This window comes from Canis aureus, chromosome 1 (genome assembly GCF_053574225.1).
Source record: "Canis aureus isolate CA01 chromosome 1, VMU_Caureus_v.1.0, whole genome shotgun sequence".
In the NCBI taxonomy this organism is placed as follows: domain Eukaryota; kingdom Metazoa; phylum Chordata; class Mammalia; order Carnivora; family Canidae; genus Canis; species Canis aureus.
In genome coordinates this window covers 50294769-50317590 of record NC_135611.1, presented here as the reverse complement: position 1 = coordinate 50317590, position 22822 = coordinate 50294769, and the positions used below count along the sequence as shown (strand labels likewise).

Below are 22822 nucleotides of genomic sequence, written 5' to 3'. Positions count from 1 at the left end.
ATCCCCCTGAGAGAAAGCAGATTCTTCACCCAGCCAGCACGTGTAAGACCACGATCCATCAAAAAAGGGGTCGCTGTAACCTTTTCCAACGTGACCTTGGGGAGAAAAAAATATCCTGTTACCTTGGCAGCAGGCTTGATCCATCTCTCTTCCCAGCCTGATTAATGGCAGGGCTGCTTTTCTCATCTCAGTCCAACTGATTTTTCACTCCCTTCAGTTGTAAATAGGTTTGACTCCTTCACTTGCCACAAGTTTCTCCTCCAGGACATCATGAAGGGTCTTTGTAAGATAATCCCAAAGCCCCTAGTCCTGACCCTTCTCCTGCTGTCTTGGCTCCTGCTGAAATGTGGGTCCTGGGAGGACCTGCCAATACCTCTGCTGGGAGCCATGACCCGAAATCTGGGTGTTGTCATCAGAGGTCTTTCACTGCATCCTTAACAGGTGCCAGGTGGCAAGTGCCTCCCTGGAGGGTACAGGTAACTGGCTATAGTTGACATAAGCAGAGAAGCCTAAAGTTGGTGCTCTCTCCTTTGTCACAGCTTTGTGATCAGATGGTGGCTTTGATGAATAGGGTGAAGGATTGTGAAGACTCACGACAAGTACCTCAGCACTGCTCTAAGGCTAGTTTTGCCTGTGGGTTATAATTCTAACCCAAAGGCAAAGCCTAGCTCCCCAAACAGAGCAGGGGCACCCAAATTTCACTACTGGGACCCCTTCCTCTCCTCACTGTCTCCTGCTGGCACCTTTTGCTTCCCCTGAAGTGTGTCGCCCCCATCCCCCCAGCTTTAACAAGAAATGCTGCTGGGTTCACCTGGAGTCACCCTCTGGATGGCCTGACCTGGGAGATTTCACAATGTCCACAGTGATGTTTAGTGAGTGCTTTCAGGAATGGGCAAAAGACTTCTCTCTCCTCATTTCTATTTCTAAGGAGCATACCTCCTTGTCAACCCAGGCGATGACAACAGAATCCAGACTGGATCCATGAGAGAAGGATCAAACAACAGAGGTCCTATGCTAAGGAGTTTTTTTCCCCCCTGGCAATGTATTCAACAAGTATATTGCACCTACCATATGCAGGGCAGAGAGGTTCAGCTATGTGCCCCGGGTAACACAGATGGTGGAGGAGCTGTGATGAAATCCAGGAGGACTAAGTGCAGGGCTACCAGGCATGGCCTTGGGGTTGAGGAACCTGTCTCCTGAGCTGAGGCCAACTGTCTGACTGGTGACCACAGTAAGTGACATTCCCCAAGGCTATGGAGAAAGGAAGAGAGAAATACAATCCTAATAGGAAGTTATTTTCATTTCTTTTTCTTCTTTTTTTTTTTTTTAAGATTTTATTTATTCAAGAGAGACACACAGAGAGAGGCAGAGACATAGGCAGAGGGAGGAGCAGGCTCCCTGTAGGGAGCCCGATGTGGGACTCGATCCCAGGACCCTAGGATCATGACCTGAGCCGAAGGCAGATGCTCAACCGCTGAGCCACCCATTCCCTTAATAAATGCCCCCTTATTCCCATTTCTAATCATCGCAATCACTGCAGTCTGTGGTGTTTACTACATATTAGGCATCATGCTAAATATTTTATATCCATTATGTTGTTTAAGCCCATAATCACTCTGAACAGGCAATTCCCCACATTGGGGCTCAAATTAACTGAGGCTCAGAGAGATCAGGTGATTTGTCTAAGGTCATACAGTTAGTAATTAGGAGAGCTGAGGTCCCCAAGTGAGTTTTCGCTACCATATTTTGAAACAAATAAACACAGTACGTGATAAAAGTTTTTATTTCAACACCCATGGCTAATGTCAAGCAAGCATCTGCTGGGATCAACCCTGGACATGTTAATTCACTGTCTCAGCCCCAGGTGACCCAGCAGGGTGCCTGTCATGCTCAGCCAGTGTTCTTCCACAAATAAGCATTTGACTTCATTCTGGGGGCCTGACACATCGCCAGGAATGAAGGGGGTTCAGCAGCTGCCCTCAGAGGGATCCAGTCTCAGGGGGGAAGAAGACATGGAACACAAACCATTGTGGAGCACGAGATAAAAGCTAGGATAGAGGTATATGGGGAACACAGAGGAAAGGACAGTCCATCCCCTGAAAGGGTCCCTGTCCTACTGAAACACTGTCACAGGCCATGTGTTCTGGGAGGAGGCGGATTTGCAGTGTATTGGCAGGAAGACGAAAGGTGGTCTAGTCTAGCCTGAGAAAAAAGCATATTTTAACATCACCTAGGGGAAACTGGTTTATTCAGGTCGTCAGGCATCAGAAGGAGAGGGGACCTACCAAATGTCATCAAGACCGTCCTGTGTCCCCAGACTGGAGCCTGACTGGATGAGGCCGCAGCAGTCTCACCAGGCCGGGAGGACAGGAGGACAGGTGTGCAGTGACGACCAGAGCAGGCTCGAAGCCCCTGGCACCCCAGATGAACTCCCAAGGATTCGTCCTTGGGGATTCCAAGCACTGTGAACAGCAGTTTACGTCAGGATTTATTTTTGTCTTGCTCCGAGCGGCATTGTTCAAAATGTGCCTTGAGAAATTGTTAATTTGTTCTTTTTGAAAAATCTGTTCACACATAATTTTTTATAGAAAGATACCCAGCTGGGTCATTATTTCTCTGAACCATGTTACACCCTAGGTATAATATTAAGTAAAAATAGCATGATGCCAAACTGTACAATATAATACCAACCTTATAAATAGACTGGGAGTAGATTTATCAGAGTGCCATTTTTAGGAATTATAATTTGAGATGATTTTTTATTTTATTTTATTTATTTATTCATGAGAGACACAGAGAGAGAAAGAGAGAGAGAGAGAGAGAGAAGAGACATAGGCAGAGGGAGAGGGAGAAGCAGCCTCCATGCAGGGAGTCCGATGTGGGACTCGATCCTGGGGCTCCAGTATCACGCCCTGGGCCGAAGGCTGGGGCTAAACTGCTGAGCCACCCAGGGATTCCCTAATTTGAGATGATTTTTATAATCGCTTTTATATTTTCTGAATATCTTATATTTCATACGATGAGCATATAAAGTGAAAGGAACAAAAACAAGAAAAACCCAAACACCCAAAAGAACTAAATAGAGAATCACCAATGGGAGGGAGTAGTGGGAGTAAATATTAAGTCAGCCCTTTGCAATAAAGGGTGGGTGTGGCAGGAGTCCCGGAGACTGGGGTGTCTGCCTTCCTGGGACCCACATACAGCATAATGAACCCCACTGCAAATAAAGTGACTCAGTAGAAAGGAATCAAGAGGGAAGCATGACCCCAGAGCCATGTACTCCGGTTATGGGTTGAGCTGGGTCCGCCTTCCCAAAAGCTGTGAAGTCCTAAAGCCCAGTGCCTATGAATGTGGCTTTACTTAGAAACAGGGTCTTTGAAGATGCGGTCCGTAGGGTGGGCGCTAATCCACTAAGACTGTGTCCTTGTAAAGGGGACAATGGGACACAGCGACAGATGCATACAGAGCAAAACGATGTGAAGATATGGGAAGAGGACCTGAGGTTGGAAAGATCCGGAGCAGATCCTGTCTGACAGCCTTAGGCCAACCTGCCTCCACGGTGATCTCTGGCTTCTGGCCTCCAGAACTGGGAGACAGTATTTCTGGTTTTAAGCACCCCAGTCTGGGATACTTTGTTAGAGCAGCCCAGGAAAATCCGTACACTTTCCTTTTCTAAGTCTCTCTCCAATTGGGCTTTATTTTACGCTTCACAGTCATGATGGAAGGAAACTGGGGTGCCAGTATGTGTGAATTTTGTGTTTTTTTGCCCTCCTCCTCCTCGCCTGGCTTCTACTCACTCACTGGGGCTTGTTCTTACTGGTAGCACAGGAAACAGAGATGATGCAGGTGGACTGCCTTGCTCCCATTCATGGACCAATCTCAGGAATCCCTCTTCCTTACCCCTTAAAGTCAGGGACCTCTGATGAGTGAAGTGGGCCGTTCACATGGGACGAGGAGGACAGTGACAAGCGCACCTGGAGGTGGTGGCCCCGCTCGGGCCCAGCCATGACCGGGGTGCAGATATTCCAAAGTCTGGAGGTAATAGGGGCTTGCACTTTTCTTTCATCCTGTGTGTCTTGTATTTCCAACTGGCGTTTATTTTTATCACTTTAAGTACACCATCCAAGTCCAGAACTGCTTTGGCTAACCACCAAAGCCATCTGCCTGAGAAAAATAGAATTAAATGGTCCTCAAACCTGGGGAAAGGTCTCAGAAGTGTCAGCGAAAGGGAATTGCTTACACATGAGGCAATACTTGGGTCTGTCTTAGTAATAACCTCTCTGGCCATAAAGGGAGCAATCAATCTTTTCTTCCTTCTATTGGCCTTGAATAAAGAAGTCATCGCAAATGAAGTAATCTCAGGGAGGCAGTCTGTTCTGGCTCCCCCACATGCCTGGCTTTTGTATTCTCAAGTATCAAGGACAGTGTCTGCCCAGCTTGGTTCAGATACAATGTCTTCTCCTCCTAATCAGTGTTAGGCTTCTGCACAGCTCGTGATGAAACCATTTTATCTCATTTCCTTTTTAAAAAATATTTTATTTATTTATTCATGAGAGACACAGAGAGAGAGAGAGAGGCAGAGACACAGGCAGAGGGAGAAGGAGACTCCATGCAGGGAGCCCGACCCAGGACTCGATATCGGGACTCCAGGATCACACCCTGGGCCGAACGGAGGCCCTCAACTGCTGAGCCACCCAGGCATCTTGAAACCATTTCATTTCCAACGGGGCTTTTACTTTGTTGACTTTTCCCCCTTGTTACAAAATTAGCTCTTTGTACCAGCACCATTTTGTTTATTTAGGAGTAAGAAGTCTTGGGGTTGAGATCTGACCACAGCAGTATGTTATGAGCTCAAGTCATCAAGAAATATTGCGACTATCTGGTTGATACTCCTGGTGATCGGAAGCACCGCAAATATCCAGATGGTCCTATCTTATGTAACAGATTCAGTAAAAGGAGTTTGATAGGCAACACTGGACTTTTTAAAAGTTTTTAAAAGTAATGTCGCTATGTTAGAGCATGCTGTGTTTAACTTGAGTAAATATATGTTTTATTTAAACATATATTATAAATATATGTCTTAAATATATGTTTGGGTATGTGTGTGTGCATGTATGTTTTACGCACAGTAGAGGGATATATATATATATATATATATATATATATATATATATATACATTTTTTAAAGATTTTATTTATTTATTTATGAGAGACACAGAGAGAGAAGCAGATACACAGACAGAGGGAGAAAGAAGCAGGATCTCCGCAAGTGAGCCTTATGCGGGACTTGACCCCAGACTGGGATCACACCCTGAGCCGAAGGCAGATGCCCAACTGCTGAGCCACCCAGGTGTCCCTATATATATATATTACATATAATTATATATGCATACAATCTTTTGTACAAGAAATCACTTTATATTTTACATAGGGAGCAAATTTCAAATAGGGGTAGTAAAGAAACCGCAAATTTAGTAATATTCATGTGATACTGAATTGTATAAGCAGATGCTCACCTTGGAGCAAGGTGTCTTAGCTGTCGATGTGGTTTATAAATAAATTAATCTTCAGCCAGGGTTCCCATTTGTTTTTGCAAGCATTAAATTTCACTTGTGACTTAAGTTACAGCTTTCAAACTAGGTTATAAGTTTGGCTTGGTGTCTCATAACCTGGTAAGACGATGGTGTGTGGTCTCCACAGTGGAGTGGGTACTCCCCAGGAGGTAACCAAGACAAGACAATTATAAGGAATAGAGAGAAGTTTATGTTTCTAATGTATGTTTCTTTTATCATTATACATGGATAAGATACAGATACTTAAAATATTTTGTGGATTATATGCAACATAATATTTGCATGTGCTAATGGTGCATATTTAATTTCTTTTACTTAAATAATCAAAAGCATTTGAAGACCACTGCCTTCGCCTATAGGTTTGGGTGCCAGCACTCTGGAAATAGAATTTAAAGTAGCACAGCATTTGAAGCAAGGGAGAAACGGGCTTCATAGACACAAGTTCCAGAGCAAAGGGAAGACTAATGACAAGAAGTATTCCCTAGTTTCTGCTATTTCAGTCTATCTTTGGTTCAGATGGGAGGTGAGGCATTTTCAGTTTGGGTATCCCTTCTCGGGGTCTATCCTAGGGTTTCAGAAAGGAATTACTATATATTTTTTAAGATTTTTTTTTTTTTAATTGGCAAACTGAGAGAGAGAGAGAGAGAGTGAGCGAGCACAAGCAGGGGGAACATGGAGCAGAGGGAGAGGGAGAAGCAGATTCCCTGCTGAGCATGGAGCCCGATGCGGGGCTCCATCCCAGAATCCTGGGATCACGACCTGAGCCAAAGGCAGACTTAACCAACTGAGCCACCCAGGTGGGTGGCTTTATTTCCTTCAGAAAGGAATTAAAAGTATTTCCCCACTTCCACATTTTGTCTTGAAGAAAAAGAATCTTAAAAATGCCTTGGTGTTTTATCCTAATGTTTTAAAGTACACCGGACGCCCCTGTCCATCTCAGTGTACATAGGCCATCCGGCGGAAAGCATTGAGTAGAGTGGATCTCCTCTCACATGCTCAGGCTGCCTTCACAGCCTCCGAGCAGCTGCTTTTGGGTCTATTTATTTGCATGTATTGTGTCTGAGGCCATGGAACAGGGGGATGGGAGGTGACCTGCTCTGGTGTTCTCGGAAGGAAACTATGTTTGGAGCCAGGTGTCCTGGATTCCTGTGCGCTAGTGTAACCACCTTGGTGACCAGGCCTTTGTTTTTCCACTTGTAAAATGAAGGAAATAAAATGTAACACGCTATAAAAATGTAGGGTGAAGATGCTCTTGCTGTTACTATGCACTTAGTCCGCAGGCGAGGGCCCAGTGGAGTTCAGTGTGTCCTACAGGGAGCTCTGATAACCTAGAATGGTGGAGGAGGATGTGGGTGGGATGGAGGAGAAACAAGGCTGGGGGGTGGGGGTGGGGGTAGATGGGGCTAGGAGAGACCCGCCTGGTCGGGGCCATCACTGTGTCAGTACCAGCAGGGCCCTACATGGAGGAGCAACTAGACGTGGCCCATGGCCTAGCAAGGAAGGAGTTGGGCTTGAGGAGAAAGCCACCCCAAACAGGTGCAAAGACCCGTAGTGACGGAGCTGTCTGGGAACAGCCAGGCCGTGCAGGAACCCCTCCTGTGAACTCCGAGGAGCCTGGGAGACCTTCCCTTTCAGGGGAGTGTTTTGCAGGGCATTCTGCAAACCACCTATCTGCATGGAGGAGTTGTTCAGAATCTCTTTCAGCATGAAGAACCTGAGTCCGGAGCTTTTACCCCATAAACAGGGCCACAGGGGGCCTGCCCAGCCCGGGTGCTGAGGAGAGAGTGTTGAAGGCTTTCTGAGGAGGTGGCCTCCAGAGTTTAACAAAAGAATTTAAGGACTTGTGTTAGAAAAAGTAAGGGTGGAAGAGATGAAGAGATGACAGGGGTCCAAGGCGTGTTTACCCGCTGAGGGAGGGGGAGGCTGGCGTCGTATCAGTTAGATGGACGGATGGAAGAACATAACCAATTATGTTTAAAACAACAGGATTAAAAACTATGCTAAGAAAAGTAATGTTTTGACCTGGCCAGAAGGTTAAAAAAGGAGGCCGACTTTGGTGACTGCTTTGCCTGATAATGGCTCCTGGGAGGGAGGTGATGGGCATGGGGAGGGGAGGGTTTCTCCCAGAGATAAGGCCCTCCCCCATCTGCCTCCTCCTCCCCCATAGGTGTGATCTGCCTCCAGGGTGTTGAGGGTGAGCAGCCTGTCAAGTTTGCCTCCCACTGGCAGGGTCTCCGGGAGATAGGGCTTCCAGCTTCACAGTCAGGATGGCCCCAGGCACACTGACAAGTTAACCTCCTTAATTTGGGTCCAAGTGGAGGCATCCAGGCCTTCACCCATCCCCAGAACTGAGAAATGAGCTCATATTCACCGTCTGCTCCTTGTGGGTGATCCTAGGCCAAGGGCAAGAAATATTAGGGTTATGTGCACTCCCAGGCATTAATTTGTTGCTTCACCTGCCTTTTATCATGTGATTTCGCCACTTTTCATTTCAAAAGGAGTATCTTTGAACAGACACTCTAATGTGACATTTTAGTTTGAAAGTCCTCTGAGCAAAAAGCACGGCCAATTGTCCTGGGTTTTGTAAACACAAAACCTGGCCTTCAGTGTGTATGGTTCAGCCAGTAGTCCTTTCTCAGTGGAAATAAAGGAGCTCTGTAAATTCAACAAGAATTTTTTTTAGTGTGAGATTTTTGTTTCCAGGGTGAATGTGTCTGGCTGACATTGCATTTGGAGGTCATTTTCATGTGTTCTTTTTTTTTTTTTTTTTTAAGATTTTATTTATTCATGAGAGACACACAGAGAGAGAGGCAGAGACATAGGCAGAGGGAGAAGCAGGCTCCCTCCGGGGAACCTGATGTGGGACTCGACCCCAGGACCCCGGGATCATGACCTGAGCTGAAGGCAGATAGATGCTCAACCACTGAGCCACCCAGGCATCCCTCATCCTATTCTCGTAATCATTTAGGAAGGCTTGACTGGATTGGACAATTCCTGGCTGAGATGTGCAAGTGGAAAGCAATCTTTCATGTCTTTTGCATCAAAATAATGTGTGTGATGTTTATGATTGCTTTCTTGGAACAAAAGAGGGGAATACCACATTCAAAGAATTAGGCAGTGCCTTCCAGCAAAGGCACTGGCCAGGTACACAGTACAGGCCAACTGTTAGCGTGTGCGAAGGAACTGACGTCTTAATCTGGCACCTCTGTCTCCTTCCTGCCATTTGTGAAGCCCATGCTGGCTCTTTCCTGCAAATCCTAGAAAGATGAGTCACTCTCTTCCCTGGGATTCCCTGGCACTTGTCTCCCTCTCTTGACCTACCTTATTGCTGTTGGGAACATGAACTCCCTGGGGGCAGTGGTGTCTGATTGGGGGATCATCCCCATGAGGCCAGCAGCCGACACCCTCCTGGCACAGAGCAAGAGTCCTCTCTGTGACGGTCGTGTGGATAAGTCAGGGGAGCACCCCAGGCCTGGAGTGAGCCACAGCGCACATGGAGCACCACCCCGCTTGGCCCTGGAGATACATTTGTGTAACATCCAGGCGTGGGTGATTAGAAGACCCAGATGGACTCATTGCTTTTCACTGTTTGGAAGTCATAATTCTGGAATGAGCCCAAACCTGTCCATTGAGCACTAATGTCGTTTAGCCATGAAAGTAAGTGTTAACACACGGGACCATGTGTGTTAACACAAAGACCATGTTATTCATTCCCAAGTAATATATGCAAGAGACCTAAGTATTGTAGGATTTCAGTTACTCTAGTCTGGACTAGCTGGGGAAGGCTCTAGAAAGGATGACATCAGCCAAATGTCAGAGAGCAAGAACGTGGATGAGCAGAGAGACAGATGGTATGCATGCGGGGACTCTCAGCTGCGTGGGGCTGAAGCCCAGCTAGCCGAAGCACCAGACCGGACTTTATTAGCTCATGACACCGAACTAGGGAGGGTGGCTAGTACCAGCATCCACCGGCCACAGGAGCTAGGATGCTGGCAGACTTAGCCCTCTTAGCTCCTCTGGGCTGGTGGCCCTTTCTTTGCAGGTGGGTTTTCTTCACCCAGCACAGCTGCCAGAGGCTTCAAATTCTCATTCTATTTGCTTCTGCTACCAAGGGGGAAAGGGGTCCCCCACCCCCAGCTCCTGGGCCTGGCCCAATCCCAGTCACCAGCCCATCTCTATAACCAGTAGGGTCGAGAGTCACTGCGCCAGCTGCTAAAATTTTCCAAAGCAATTATTAACCACAGCCACCACAGACTCACAGTATATTACAAAACAAAAGTAATAAATACTCAAAACTCATCACTCCCTTATTAGTTTATTGCATTTTAGTATTACGTCTCTTCTTTTCTTTTTTTTTATTATTACATCTCTTCTGAAGGTTATTTAGTCGACCTTAGGAGTATGTTACAAATGCTTTAATATAACTCCTCGTCCAATGTACAAATTGACAGCTTGAGGTTGGCAAAGCTGTATGTTGAGGCTTTCTGCACACCCCCCACCCCCCGCCCCGTGACCTGGTTATTAAACATTCCTCAGCACACCCCCGTCTGCGTGGTCCGTCTGGACAGGGAAGTACTGACAGGTACTGAAGTGACCTGGTCCAGGTCACATGCCCACCGCTGAGTGTGTGCTTCTATTACCCCAAGACAGGAGGACCCAGGTGGTCAGACAAAGACACCAGCCAACACAGAGGGCATCTAGTGGTGGGTGAGTTGACATTCAGAGGGCCTGGGGGGAGCAGAGAGGGGGAACCAAAATGACCCATCCCGAAACCCAACCACAACCTCAGGGATGGGGGGTGGGGGAAGAGGTCTGTGCACCAGTGACCCTGGGATGAGCCATGTGGGGGGGTGCAGGGTCAGGCTGGTACAGGGAGTCCTGGCCAAGCTCAGACACTGAGGGCTGTGTTGAGGGGGGCTGGGGAGCCCCCTGGGCGGGGTGGAAGGGAGGCTGCTGGCTGGACTCTTTCATTCTCTTCTGAGACTGTGGGCCGTTTGTCCCTGGAAATCTTCATGTGCCATACTGAGCAGACGTGCCTGCCAGGCCCTCGTTTTTGCCAGGATAGTTTGGATGATCATAAGTACGTGATTATTCACGTACAATGTGCATCTTTAAGCAGAAGGGAATGGATTATATTCCCCATTTCTCCAGCTAGAGGCAAGATTCATGGGCGAAAAGGTAAGTTGAAGTCAAACACCGACACACTGGGTTTGCACACGCTTGCTTGGCCCTTCAGGGAGCTGTGGGAAGGGCCTTCAGCCTGGGCTGGGATTTTGTCGGCACCGTGGCAGTGAGCTCTGAACAGAAGCCTCACCCTAGCCCTCCCCCTGACACCCCATACATTTTTGAAAAGCACACTCAACAGTGGAATGCCCTTCAATCCAACTCAGTAAACACTGATTGAGTACCTACTCGTGAGCACGTCCCAGGCTTCGTGCTGTAGGGGCCGGGCACGCCGAGATGCCTGCGACTGAGGTCCTGGCCTGAGGTGCCCAGTACCCCCAGCTCTGTCATCTGCTGCATCACCCACTCTCAGCTCCATGCCTTGGAGGACCACGTTTTTCTGGGCACCCCTGTCTTTGCCCCTCTCCGCACCTGTGCTTGCTCTGCTCTGTCCCCTGGCATGCCTCTGTGTTCCGTCCGCTCATCGTTCAGAAATGTTGTGAGTCAGGCCAGAGCCATGCTGATGGGAAAGCCGGGGAGCAAAGCACAAGTGCGTCACGAGGCCAGAATCCGCAGGTGGAGATGAAGCCAAGCAAATGCAGAAGGGAAGCCTGAGTGAGTTAAGGCAGGAGGCAGAAGAGCTGAACAAATTACCTTCAATGAGAGAGTTGGGGTCCCAGACGCTGGCTGAGCATTTTCGGAGCTTTCAAGAGTGGGGCAAAGAGGGTGCGTGGAGAGGAGGGGTTGCACAAAAGCCATTTGACTGCACGGTGGAACAGCTGGAGAACTCCTGGAGGCAGGGGTAGAGGCCGAGTGTCCTCCTGGTGCAAGGGGGTTGTGTGTGTCACACGGTTGCCCAAGGACAGAGACTGGGGACAGCATGGCCTCCGCCTCACAGCTGCTTCCAAGAACCCTGTGAGCATCGCTCTTGTCTGTCAGTTTATTCTCACGCAAGCCCACGACCCTAACGTGGGGTGGGAACTCTTTGAAAGCAGGCATCACCATCCAGTCCTTGGGTATAAGGGTGTTACAGCCCCCTCCGTCGGGCTTGCAAAGGAGGTTTATCAGATCGGGAGGCAAGCGAGCTCTTGGCAGCCTCACAAATTTGGAATTTGGCTTTAGTTGAATGTCATTGTCTGTTTGTTTTCTGTAATCCCTGTCAACAGGGCGCCAGGCAGCAGAGAGAGGCGAGCTTGTCTGAGCTGGAACCGCTTCTCAGCTCTGGGGGCAGAGAAAGGTTGACAGCCCTCATGGAAGGGTGCGTGCCCCAGCTTTCCCTGTGGACACACATTACCTGGATTTTGTCTACGCCGTCCAGTCTGATGTGTGTATTCGGTGGTGATGCCGTATCGATAGTAAAGGAGTGGGTACATACACCTACAAAGGGGACATCGGAGTGGGTTGGTGACTGTATGTTGAGACTTGGAGAGGTTGAGCCGCCAAGAGAAACCTTGGAGTTTTTGTTTGTTGTTGAGGTGGGAGGGATTATTCTACTCGGTGGTTCAAGTGAGTGGGCCTCTTCTCTCTGGCAAACGTCTCTGTATCTCATGTGTGTGCTTGACTCCAGGACAAAAAAAAAAAAAAAAAAAAAAAGAGGTTTAAGGTTTAAAGAGAACTAACCGTTAAAATACGGTTTTTGTCTATATCTCTTTGTGCCAGAAAGCCAGACCTGACAGCCGCATCATGCCAAGGAACCAAGGTATTTGTGTGTGCTGCCCAGGAGCCCACAGAATGTGGGCTGAGCTACAGTCATTGGGTATTGATGTACATTGGACAGATTCAGGAGTGTGCAAAGCAGCAGAGAAGGAATGAGCTCTGACCTCCAGGAGTGTGAGATCCAGCACAAATCTGCCGGCTGGGTCGGACAGACATTTCAACCCCTTAGACATAGGGAGACTCAAGTCTGGGAAGCCATTTACAAACTAAGCAACAGATTAGAAATGCAGGGGTAGGTAGGGGTGGGCTCCCCCGTTAAATAGGATTAGCAGGTCATGCCTAATTGTGAAGAGTCTTTTAATATTAGCATTACATTGTATTCAGGCCTGTAGAAATGAGAAGTGTGTGTGTGGATATTCCCTTTTGGGGATTTAAGTCCATGTTTAAAAGCCTATATAAAGTCCATAGTTGTAGCCTCACGAAAGGAACAATTGTCACCCGTCAACTGGATGCAAATTGATTTTTCCAGGTTGCAGTTGGCTGGCTCTGTCGCCTTTACCTTAGTCCTATCTGAGGAAGCTAGCAGAACAGGTTTGGGAGCCTACAAAAGCCTACGTTTGAAAGACTCCAACTTGCAATCCAATCCAATCCAGTCTGAAATATTGTACCTCTGCAGACCCTTCCCAGCAAGGATTCTGATGGCCCAGGGCAGGCACCAGCCACGCCGCTGCTGGCCTGAGAACAGTCTGGCAGCCCGTCTGAGGCATGTGGAAACAGAGGAGGCCACAGAAGTAACGACCCCCATAGTCAGCTCCCCACCGGCAGATGCAGCCGGTAACCCGCAGGGCCCAGGCCGGCCAGGCTGGTTTAGTTGCTGCCACCACGAGACTGCTCAGAAGTCCTGGGAGTCGAATCACCCCGGACCCCCAACAGTCCTGGCCTTGGCAGTGTCCAGGCTTCCACTGGTCTCTTCCGTCCCAGCTGTCACCTTGGGATTTGAACATGCCACTTGCCCTGTTCTGTGTCCCGGCATTTCTGGCTGATCTCCAACCTTTCATCTGTATTTGTGCCTTGACTGACCTCATTGATTCACTCAACAAACATTTGTTGAGCACCTGCCCATGCGGTCCTAGGAGCCGGGCAAGACAACTGAGGACACCTTCCCTCTCCCTTAGAGCTTCCAACCCCGTGGGCATGGTTGCTGACCCTTCAGGGGTCACCCAGCCTTGACAGAGGGTCTTGCTGCTTAAGTGGCCCTTAAACCTAGGCCCTGCCCTCTGCCCGCCCCCACCACTCCCCCTTGTCCACATGCAGGCGCCAGCTTTAGGTGTCCCCCAACCTGTGCTTTCAGACTCCCCTTGTGGGACTGGGTGCGGGACTCTCAAGATCGGTAATAAATAAATAAATTTCCTCCTCTTTCTGCCTCTGTTAAAATCATTAACCTATTTTATAGCTAAATTTGTGAAAACTTTTTTCTAGGGGCTAGGCAACATTTTCCTCAGAAAAGAGCGGTATTGGGGCGCCTGGGTGGCTTCGTGATTAGGCATCTGACCTTCGGCTCAGGTCATGATCCCAGGGTCCTGGGTTCAAGCCCCACAGGCTCCCTGCTCAGTGGGGAGTCTGCTTCTCCCTCTCTCTCTCTCTCTCTCTCTCCTCTTCCCCAGGCTTGTGCTCTCTTTCTCTCTCTCCCCACTCTTTCAAATAAATAAGTAAAATCTTGAAAGAAAAAGAAGAAAGAAAGAAAGAAAGAAAGAAAGAAAGAAAGAAAGAAAGAAAGAAAGAAAGAAATGAGGGGTATTTGAGCCCTTTGATCCAGCCCCGTGGTACGTGCTGCATCACCAGCTGTTAGAGAAGTCCGTGTGAGCCCTTGGATGAATTCAGGCGCAGGCCGGCAGGAGGGGGAGGCCGAAGATCACCTCTGGGTGGCTAGCGATCTCTGAGTGTGCCTTTCTGCTGAGCTGTCCTCTGGAGGGAGGCAGGGCCGTCCACTCTTGAGATCTCCACTCCCGTGGGGGTTGCGTCTCAGTAAAGCAACCCTCAGACCTCTATCACCCGGCTTCAAGCTGATTTATGGACAACCCAACTTTTTCCATTTGGCTTGTAATTTCTGTTTCCTTGACGAAGCCAGCCTTCCCTGTGGGATGCATGTCCTCTCCCAATAATTGATAGTGAGGCCGCGGTGCTCTTTTTTTTTTTTTTTTAAGATTTTATTTATTTATTCATGAGAGACACACAGAGAGAGGCAGAGACATAGGCAGAGGGAGAAGCAGGCTCCCTGCAGGGAGCCCAATACGGGATTCGATCCCAGAACCCTGGGATCACGACCTGAGGCCGTGGTGCTCTCCGCAGGGATCCCTTCTAGGGCTGCTCGCCCACTTTGCTGATGTACCCAGTGGTGGATCCAGTCACATGTCCTGTCTGATGATGAACCGCTCTTTCCTGTCGGGCAGCTACACCTTTCATCCTGGCTGTAGTTTGATTGCTACAAATTATGAATTCATGGAATTCAAATTAACTTCTTTGGTACCCGATGTAAATACTTAGAAAAGAAGTCTCTATTTAAACCAATCAGCCACAAAGAGTTTCCGTTTGAGTGCATATAATTATTTTCCATTTCTTCACTTTTTTTTTTTTTTCCTGTAGCTGTGACTCCTTTGAGAATCTGAGTGATGAAGGATAGTTACTTTTTCCACCAAGTTGCTCATTGCAGGCATCTTTGTTAGGTCACTTTGTTGATCTAAGTGAATTCGAATGCAGCCTGCAGGGATAGGCATCGCCGTGCACCGCGTTGGATTTTGTCTTCAATTTTGTGCGTGTTGTGAAAAAGAAAACCCAGATCTGCGATGTCAGTGCCGTCTGGCATGTGTGGGTGTGCACATTTGTAGACAGGAGTGTGTGTGTGCGTGTGCGTGTGTTGCATCCAGCTGCTGACAAAGAAGGACTCCAAGGTTGAAAGCCAGAGAAGCGTCCCCAAAGCCACAGAGATGATAAATGCACAGGAGTGCGCTGCGAGGGTAGCTCCACGTAGGAACCATCCTGAGCGATTTGTCCCAACACCGACCGGCTTCCTTTTTATTTATTTATTTTTTATTTCATTTACTTGTTTATTTATTTATCTATTTATTTATTTATCTATTTATTTATTTATTTATTTATTATTTTTTTTTTTTTCGGCTTCCTTTTTAGTACCGTAGTGTTGTTCTTGGTAGCTATGTTGTATATAAAACAAGAAAGATGGAAATGGTAGAATGTATGCTTGCTTTCTGGAAAATCTGTTTTCCAAACTGACAATTTCTGCCTTATTAGAATGGGACCTCGGCCTCCTGGTTGGGAGCGAGGTGACCAGGACTGGGGGCAGGGGAATTTAAAGAAGCCTAAGGAGTGATGGCTGATGGTGCTTTTGGTTCTCCTTCTTCAACCTCTTGTTAGAACAGATAAAATTAAACACCTCTGGACATGCCTTGGTTGATTCTAAATCCACATGTCTCAGCCTCGAGCCTCAGACTCGGTAGGAGCACCCACTCCTGGCTGGGAGCACCGCGGCCACCACAACCTCGGTGTGGTGCTCACCAGTGGGCCACCATTTTGCTTCCAGTGACTTTCCAGAATTGCCCACTCCCTCTTCATCCCTCTTATTCTAGTCTACCATTTCTCCTCTTCCTCCTCCCTCTCCTTCTCCTCCCTCTCCTCCTCCTCCCGCTCTTCCTCCTCCTCTTCCTCCTCCTCCTCCTTCTTCTTCTTCTTTCTTCTACCAGAGGAATATAATTTTCTTAAATACTAATTATTTATTTTTTATGTCGACTGCTAACGGTCATCTATCTGTCTGCACCCGCCCACCCCTCCCTTCACTGGAATTTGAGCTCATTCCAGGGACCTCCGTCCAGAGTTCACGTAGGTGTTCCAACTATATACACGGCAGTGCCTTGCACCTTGCAGCACTAATAAATATTTGTTGAAAGAATGGTTTTGTTGCCTTTTACTTGTTTTATCTTCTCCATGAATGTGCTTACCCAGCTTTACAGCATCTTCATAGCTGAGTGCCTTGAGTGACAGTTGGTACCAAAACAGCCTGGGGGCTGATCACATGACCCAGGAGGTTTCTGTTCTGTTCTGTTTTGTTTTGTTTTCACTCAGATTCGCCCTAGAGTTGGGCAGGGTCCTGGTACTCCCTGGAGAACAGATGGGCATAAACCAGTGCACCAGGAGCAAGAGGGGCTTTTATCTCTTCAGTGACTGATTCTATTGACATTTTTAAGCAGCCAAAGACATTTTAGCAACTTTGCCTCCAGGAGATTTCTAGAATCACTAATTGATTGCTCACTCTTTCTTTGCAGAAGAGAGATCAGATTGACTCAGCCAGTGTAGATTTTGTGGAAACTAGAGACTTTTTAAAATTCACGTCTTCAGTGGAAATAGTGTCTGGGTAATTGCTTTATATTTTCTAGGGACCCAGGAATTCCTTGGAATGTTCCACTGAGCAACTGGAAGGACTACCTTGCAGTCTGTTTTTCTCTCTGTTGTTCTGATTGGAATTTCTATTGTTCTGTCTTTGACCTCTGCTTCTGTTCTGTTGGGCCCATCCATTGGCTTCGTTACTTGGTTGCTGCTTTTCTAATTACAAAATTTCCATTTGATTCTTCTTTGCATCTCTTATGTATTTGCCCAGACTTTCTATTTTTATTTACTTCAAGTGTGTTCACGATTACCTGTCTGAGGATTTTTAAGATGGCCATTTTCAAATTCTTGTCAAGGGGTACCTGGGTGGCTCAGTCGGTTGGGCATCTGCCTTCGGTTCAGGTCGTGATCCTGGGGTCCTGGGATGGAGTCCTGCATCCAGCTCCCTACTCAGGAGGGAGCCTGCTTCTCCCTCTCCCTCTGCCCCTACCCCTTGCTCATGCTCTCTCTCACTCTTCTGCTCTAAAATAAATAAATAAATAACGTCTTTTTTAAAAAAGTAAAAAGATAAAACTCTTGTCAGATAAGCTGAACATCTCAGTGTTGACAAGCATCAATTGTCCTTCATTAGAGTTGAGACTTTCTTGGTCCTTGGTATATACAGTGATTTCCACTCATATCCTGGGCATTTGGGGTATTGTGTTTTGAGACTCTAGATCTCTTCTAGACCTGTTTTAACAGGTCTCCTCTGACATTGTGTTAGTGAGGGAAGGGCTGCCAACTTGCTACCCCCCAGCAAGGATAAGAGCAGGTTCCTCACTGTACCTCGACTGACACCTTGGTTGGTGGAGGGATGCCTTGCTAGTGTAGAGCAAAGCTGGGAGTTCAGATTTTCCACCAGGCCTCCACTGGCAGCCCTTGGGCTGGGAGGGGGTGGAGTGCCTTGTCACATGGAGGACTTAGGGGCTCATTCCCAAAGGAGTGTGGTGAGAGCCCCAACTTTCCAATCAGCCTTCCCAGACACCACCCAGCAAGCAGGTGGAGGACTTGTGGGGAAAAGCTTCATTAGAGCCTGGAAGTGGTCCCCACCCTTCCCTACCCTGAGCCTTTAATGATATGAATCAGGGTGGGGCTAGTTTTCCATAATGTTTGGTTGGAGTAGGGCAGTTAATGTCAACATGTTTTCTGTCTTATAGACTGCCTTTTCCTTTAGCTAGAAAGAGGAGGCTTGGGGATGGGGGTGCAGGGCTTTTACCATCTGCATCCCATTGGCATTTCCAGGTTGCCAACATCTACAGCACCCAGTCTAGGATATATGAAAACATATACATGAGTATCAGGGAGTTCACCGCCATGTTGTCCCTCTGATCCCGAAGTGGCCCCGGCCTTCTTCTCTTCACCTTTCAGAGTCTCTATATAAATGCCCTGCAGTTAGCTGAACAGGAAGAAGTGTGTCCATTCCACCTTGTCCCAGAACTAGAAGTCGGGAAGGACTATTTTAATGCCCTATTTTAGAAGAAACAACTTTACTTTGTGGGGACGCCTGGGTGGCTCAGTGGTTGAGCGTCTGCCTTCAGCTCAGGTCATGATCTTGGGGTCCTGGCACCAAGTCCCGCATCAGGCTCCCTGCAGGGAACCTGCTTCTCCCTCTGCCTGTGTCTCTGCCTCTCTCTGTGTCTCTCAAGAATAAATAAATAAATAAAAAATCTTAGAAGAAACAACTTTGAGAAGGAGACCAAAAAGAATAGAGAGTTTCATGTTAGCGCTTGTTGTTATTGAAATCTCAGCTGCTCCAATGGTTTCTCCCCCTCTAATCTAATCCTCAAAATTGACTTAATTTCCTCTTTCGATTTTTTTGTGATCTGCCAGTAGGATGGTTCATGCTGCCCTTTCCCCCCTCCCCCAAGAGTGTTATTGCTTCTTGCTTCTGAAACTAAATACTCTTCTATGTCAGTTGCATGTCTTTAGTAGAAATAAGAGACATGTTTCGTTGCCTGCAAAGATGTGTTTCAAAGACTCTATTCCCTCTCCCTCTTTCTGAGGAATGTTGCTCTTTCAAGTTTTTGACTTTGAGGTGTCCCTTTTGGTCATTTTTGTGAGCATTCAACTTATTGACCAAAGTTGATGCAGGAAGAGAAGGCTCCAACGTCAGCATCAGGAAACAGAGGCACAAGGCTCCTTATTAAGACTGCCCTTGTCCAGGAGACATAGGGCTGTCCTGGCTTCCTCTTTCAGCTCTGGCCATGTGGCTTCACTGCCTCACTTTCTCTGGCTGAACCTGGAGAGCAGCTTGGCAGGGGAACTGGAGGTCAGTGGGACATACATGCCCTCTGCCTGAGGTGGGGCAGCCTGGAAGGAGGCAGGTGGAAGGTATGTTTTAGGAACAGTCATGCCAGTGGATCATTACTCATTTGGCCCTGGGCAAGTCAGCTGCACTGCTTCTCACACTTCCCTTACAGCGCAGAGCGTCCATAGGTGAGCCTGTTCTGCACGCACCTTCCATGAAGGGCTGTCAACCTTTCCCTGCCCCCGTGTCAAACTCTTCTTGCTCAGTCAGCAGTGGTGAGATTGAGGCTGGTGCCATCTTTGGCTTCCCTCCAGCACTTTTTAATCAATAGTGCTGTGTAGGCACTTATACCAGGTATACTTTTATTTTATTTTACTTCATTTTATTTTTTCTAAAGATTTTATTTATTTATTCATAAGAGACACAGAGAGAGGCAGAGACACAGGCAGAGAGAGAAGCAGGCTCCTCACAGGGAGCCTGATGCAGGACTCGATCCCCAGACCCAGGATCACACCCTGAGCCGAAGGCAGACACTCAATTGCTGAGCCACCCAGGCGTCCCACTAGGTATACTTTTAAGCTTGTTGATCTGGGTGGCTCAGTCGGGTAAGTGTCTACCTTTGGCTCAGGTCATGATCCTGGGGTCCTGGGATCGAGCCCTGCATGGGACTCAATCTCCCTCTCTTTCTGCTGCTCCCCTTGCTTGTGCTTGCTTGCCCTCCCCCTCAGTCTTTCTCTCTGTCAAATAAAGAACTAAAATCTTAAAATAAATAAATAAACTTGATAATCTGTCAAGTAAAGGAGTGATCCTGTTTTCTTTTTTTTCCCCCTTTTAACTACAACTCACTTATTTCTAAAGCTGATTCTGTAGTAATTACAACATTGTACAATTGCAGGGGAGAGGGAAGGAGTGAAAAAAATCATTCGAAGCTTTACTTCACTGCAAGTATGTGTTTAATGCTGGGGGGATAATCCTGCTTCTTTTATCAACCACTTCAGAATATAAATATATAAATGTGTGTGTGTGTGTGTGTGTGTGTGTGTGTGTGTGTATCTATATTTTTATTTGACACCATAGCACACAAATTCTTTGAATTTGAGGGAACTTTTTTTTAAGCAGCTGCTAGTGACAAACAACTGTAGATCAGTTTTGATTGACATTTTATTTGCTTTTTTAGATTTAATTAGCATTTGTAAAATTTAGGAGAGTTAAACTTAATCATGACATAATGGGATAATGAGAACCAAGTGCTGTTCCTAGATAATTGTCTATGACTGCAGGGTAAATATAGAAGGAAAAGGAAATTTTGGTAGGGGATGAAGTAGTAGCTGAAGTATTTGCCTTCCAGCCTGGATCCAGTTACAAAGTTGGATATATGAATATTAAATTGAAGACATTCATTGTGATTAAACCCAATAAAACAATAAATAAAGGCATTGGATCAACTGAAGTGCAGTTTGAGAACACAGTAATTGAAACCTCTCTAGACCAACTTAAAGACCATTTTCTCAAATATCAGACATTTTAAAAATATACATATATTTTTTAAAGATTTTATTTATTTATTTATGAGAGACACAGACAGAGAGGCAGAGACACAGGCAGAGGGAGAAGCAGGTTCCTCGCAGGGAGCCTGATGCAGGACTAGATCCCAGGACCCCGGGATCACGACCTGAGCCAAAGGCAGATGCTCAACCACTGAGCCACCCAGGCGTCCCTGTTAAATATATTCTAGGGGTGCCTGGGTGAATCAGGGGGTTAGGCCTCCAACTCTTGATTTCTGCTCAGGTCATGATCGCTGGGTCCTGGGATCGAGCCCCATCTCAGGCTCTGTGCTCACCCGGGAGTCTGGTTGTCCCTCTCTCCCTGCCCCCCATACATGCTCTCTCTCTTAAATAAATAAATACATTCTTAAAAAGTATATATTCTATACTTATGTAGAAAGATATACAAATGTTAATAAACACACATCCCCTTTGTATAATTTATTAATATGAGGATTAAATGCATTCAACTCCTGAACACAACTGAGGAAAATTTTAATTGTTTATTTTATTTTATTTTACTTTTTACTTTTTTATTTTTAAGATGTTATTTATGTATTCATTAGAGACAGAGAGAGAGAGAGAGAGAGAGAGAGAGAGAGAGTAGGCTCCTTGAAGGGAGCCCAATGCCGGACTTGATCCTGGGACCCCAGGATCACGCCCTGAGCCAAAGGCAGACGCTCAATCTCCTGAGCCACACAGATGTCCCCAAAATTTAATTTTTTTCCAAAATTTAATTTTAAAACACATCTTCCAGCCTATCTATTCGGAATTAAGAAGGTGAAGTCAACTCAAGAGTTCTAAAATTGTTTTCCAAACACTGAACCTAGAATCAAAATTAAATGGAGGTATTTTTTGGCTTTGAGGTCACAACCACTTTTCCCAGCATTATTACTGTTTATTTATGTTAATGGCATGCGAGCCTTTGCATAGCAACAGAAGGAGGCCTTGATTAAATGCTTTTATGGTGAATTTAGAAGGTCAGAAGAAGGGCAGGATGAGAATACAACAAAGGAGCACAAACTCCAGGGGGGCAGGGAACTGGGCACCCGAGCTAGACAGGCAGGTAGTGGCAATTCTACTACAGGCCTTGGGTCCCATGGGTCTCATGAATTCCACTACCCCAGCACAATTCCATGAATTTGCACCCATTCATTATTCATTGAACAAAGATTTGTTGAGTGTCTATTACAAGCCAAGCACTCCGCTAGGTGCTTTAGAGGAAGGAGTAAGACACAGCTCTGTGCCGTTGAAAAGCTGTCAGGCTAACAGTCTAATCGGGGGAGAGGGAGAGAGAGCATAGAACTACAATGCAAAATATGTTCCAGTTACAAAACGCTGTGTAACCCAGAACCCAGAACATAGTGGTTTAAAACAACCATTCAGTCACACCTGCCAATGCTGTGAACCATGAAGCTGCACAGCGCTCGGTGGGAATGGCTACACTCTGCTCCAGGATGCCTGGCTCTCCGTGGGAAGGCTCCAGAGCTGGGGCCAGACTGACCTGGAGGTGTCTTACTCACTGATCTAGCGGTTTACGTTGGCTGTTGGCCAGGATCTCAGCTGGGGCTGTCAATCCAGTACTCCGTCCACCTTATCTGGCCTTCTTTGTGGCCTGGCATCCTCAAGGTAGTAGGATTTCTGAGCTGGTCTCCAAAATGTGTGTCCTAGCACACAGGGCAAAAGGCACCCTGCCTTTTATGACCTATCTTTGAAAGTCATACCTTACTTCCACCACAGTCTGTTGGTTACCAGCACGTTAGTAGGCCTCTCAGGATCCCCCGGGGAGCCGGCAAGGGGGCTGGGATTTGACTCTACCTGTCAATGGATGAGGGAATGATTCCCCTCTAGAAGAGCATGGGGCATAGGAGATATTGTTACAGCCATCTGTGGAAAATTCAATTGGCTGCAGGATGGTAGTTTTTAAATGTCTTTGACAATCCTTTCTGCGGGAAGTGGGACCCAGTTCCTAACTCTCAAATGTTGGCTGGGCTTAGTGACTCTTTTCTAGCAAACTGAGTGGTGGAAATGATGCTTTCGTGACTTCTGAGTCACCAAAAGTATAGTTTCTGCCCCCCTCCCTCTCTCTCCATGCCTCCTGCTCCCCTCCTTCCCCCCCCCCCCCAGCCCTTTCTAACCCTTCCCCCGTACTCATGGTTCTGGGGAAGCCAGATGCAATATCATGAGGACATGCAAGCTGCCC

General features: G+C 47.1%; 1 protein-coding gene and 1 long non-coding RNA gene across 5 annotated transcripts in view; one reads left to right on the top strand and one right to left on the bottom strand.

Annotated features, from left to right (window-relative positions):
* AGPAT4 (1-acylglycerol-3-phosphate O-acyltransferase 4) overlaps positions 1-22822 on the top strand; it is a 127763-nt gene that overhangs the window by 42505 nt on the left and 62436 nt on the right. The gene's annotated exons all lie outside the window — the stretch shown is intronic.
* LOC144314736 (uncharacterized) lies at positions 9902-22513 on the bottom strand. Its single transcript, XR_013380591.1, has 3 exons — positions 22143-22513; positions 11392-12298; positions 9902-10302 (listed from the first exon to the last, which is right to left on the bottom strand). It is a non-coding gene; the product is annotated as an uncharacterized LOC144314736 (long non-coding RNA).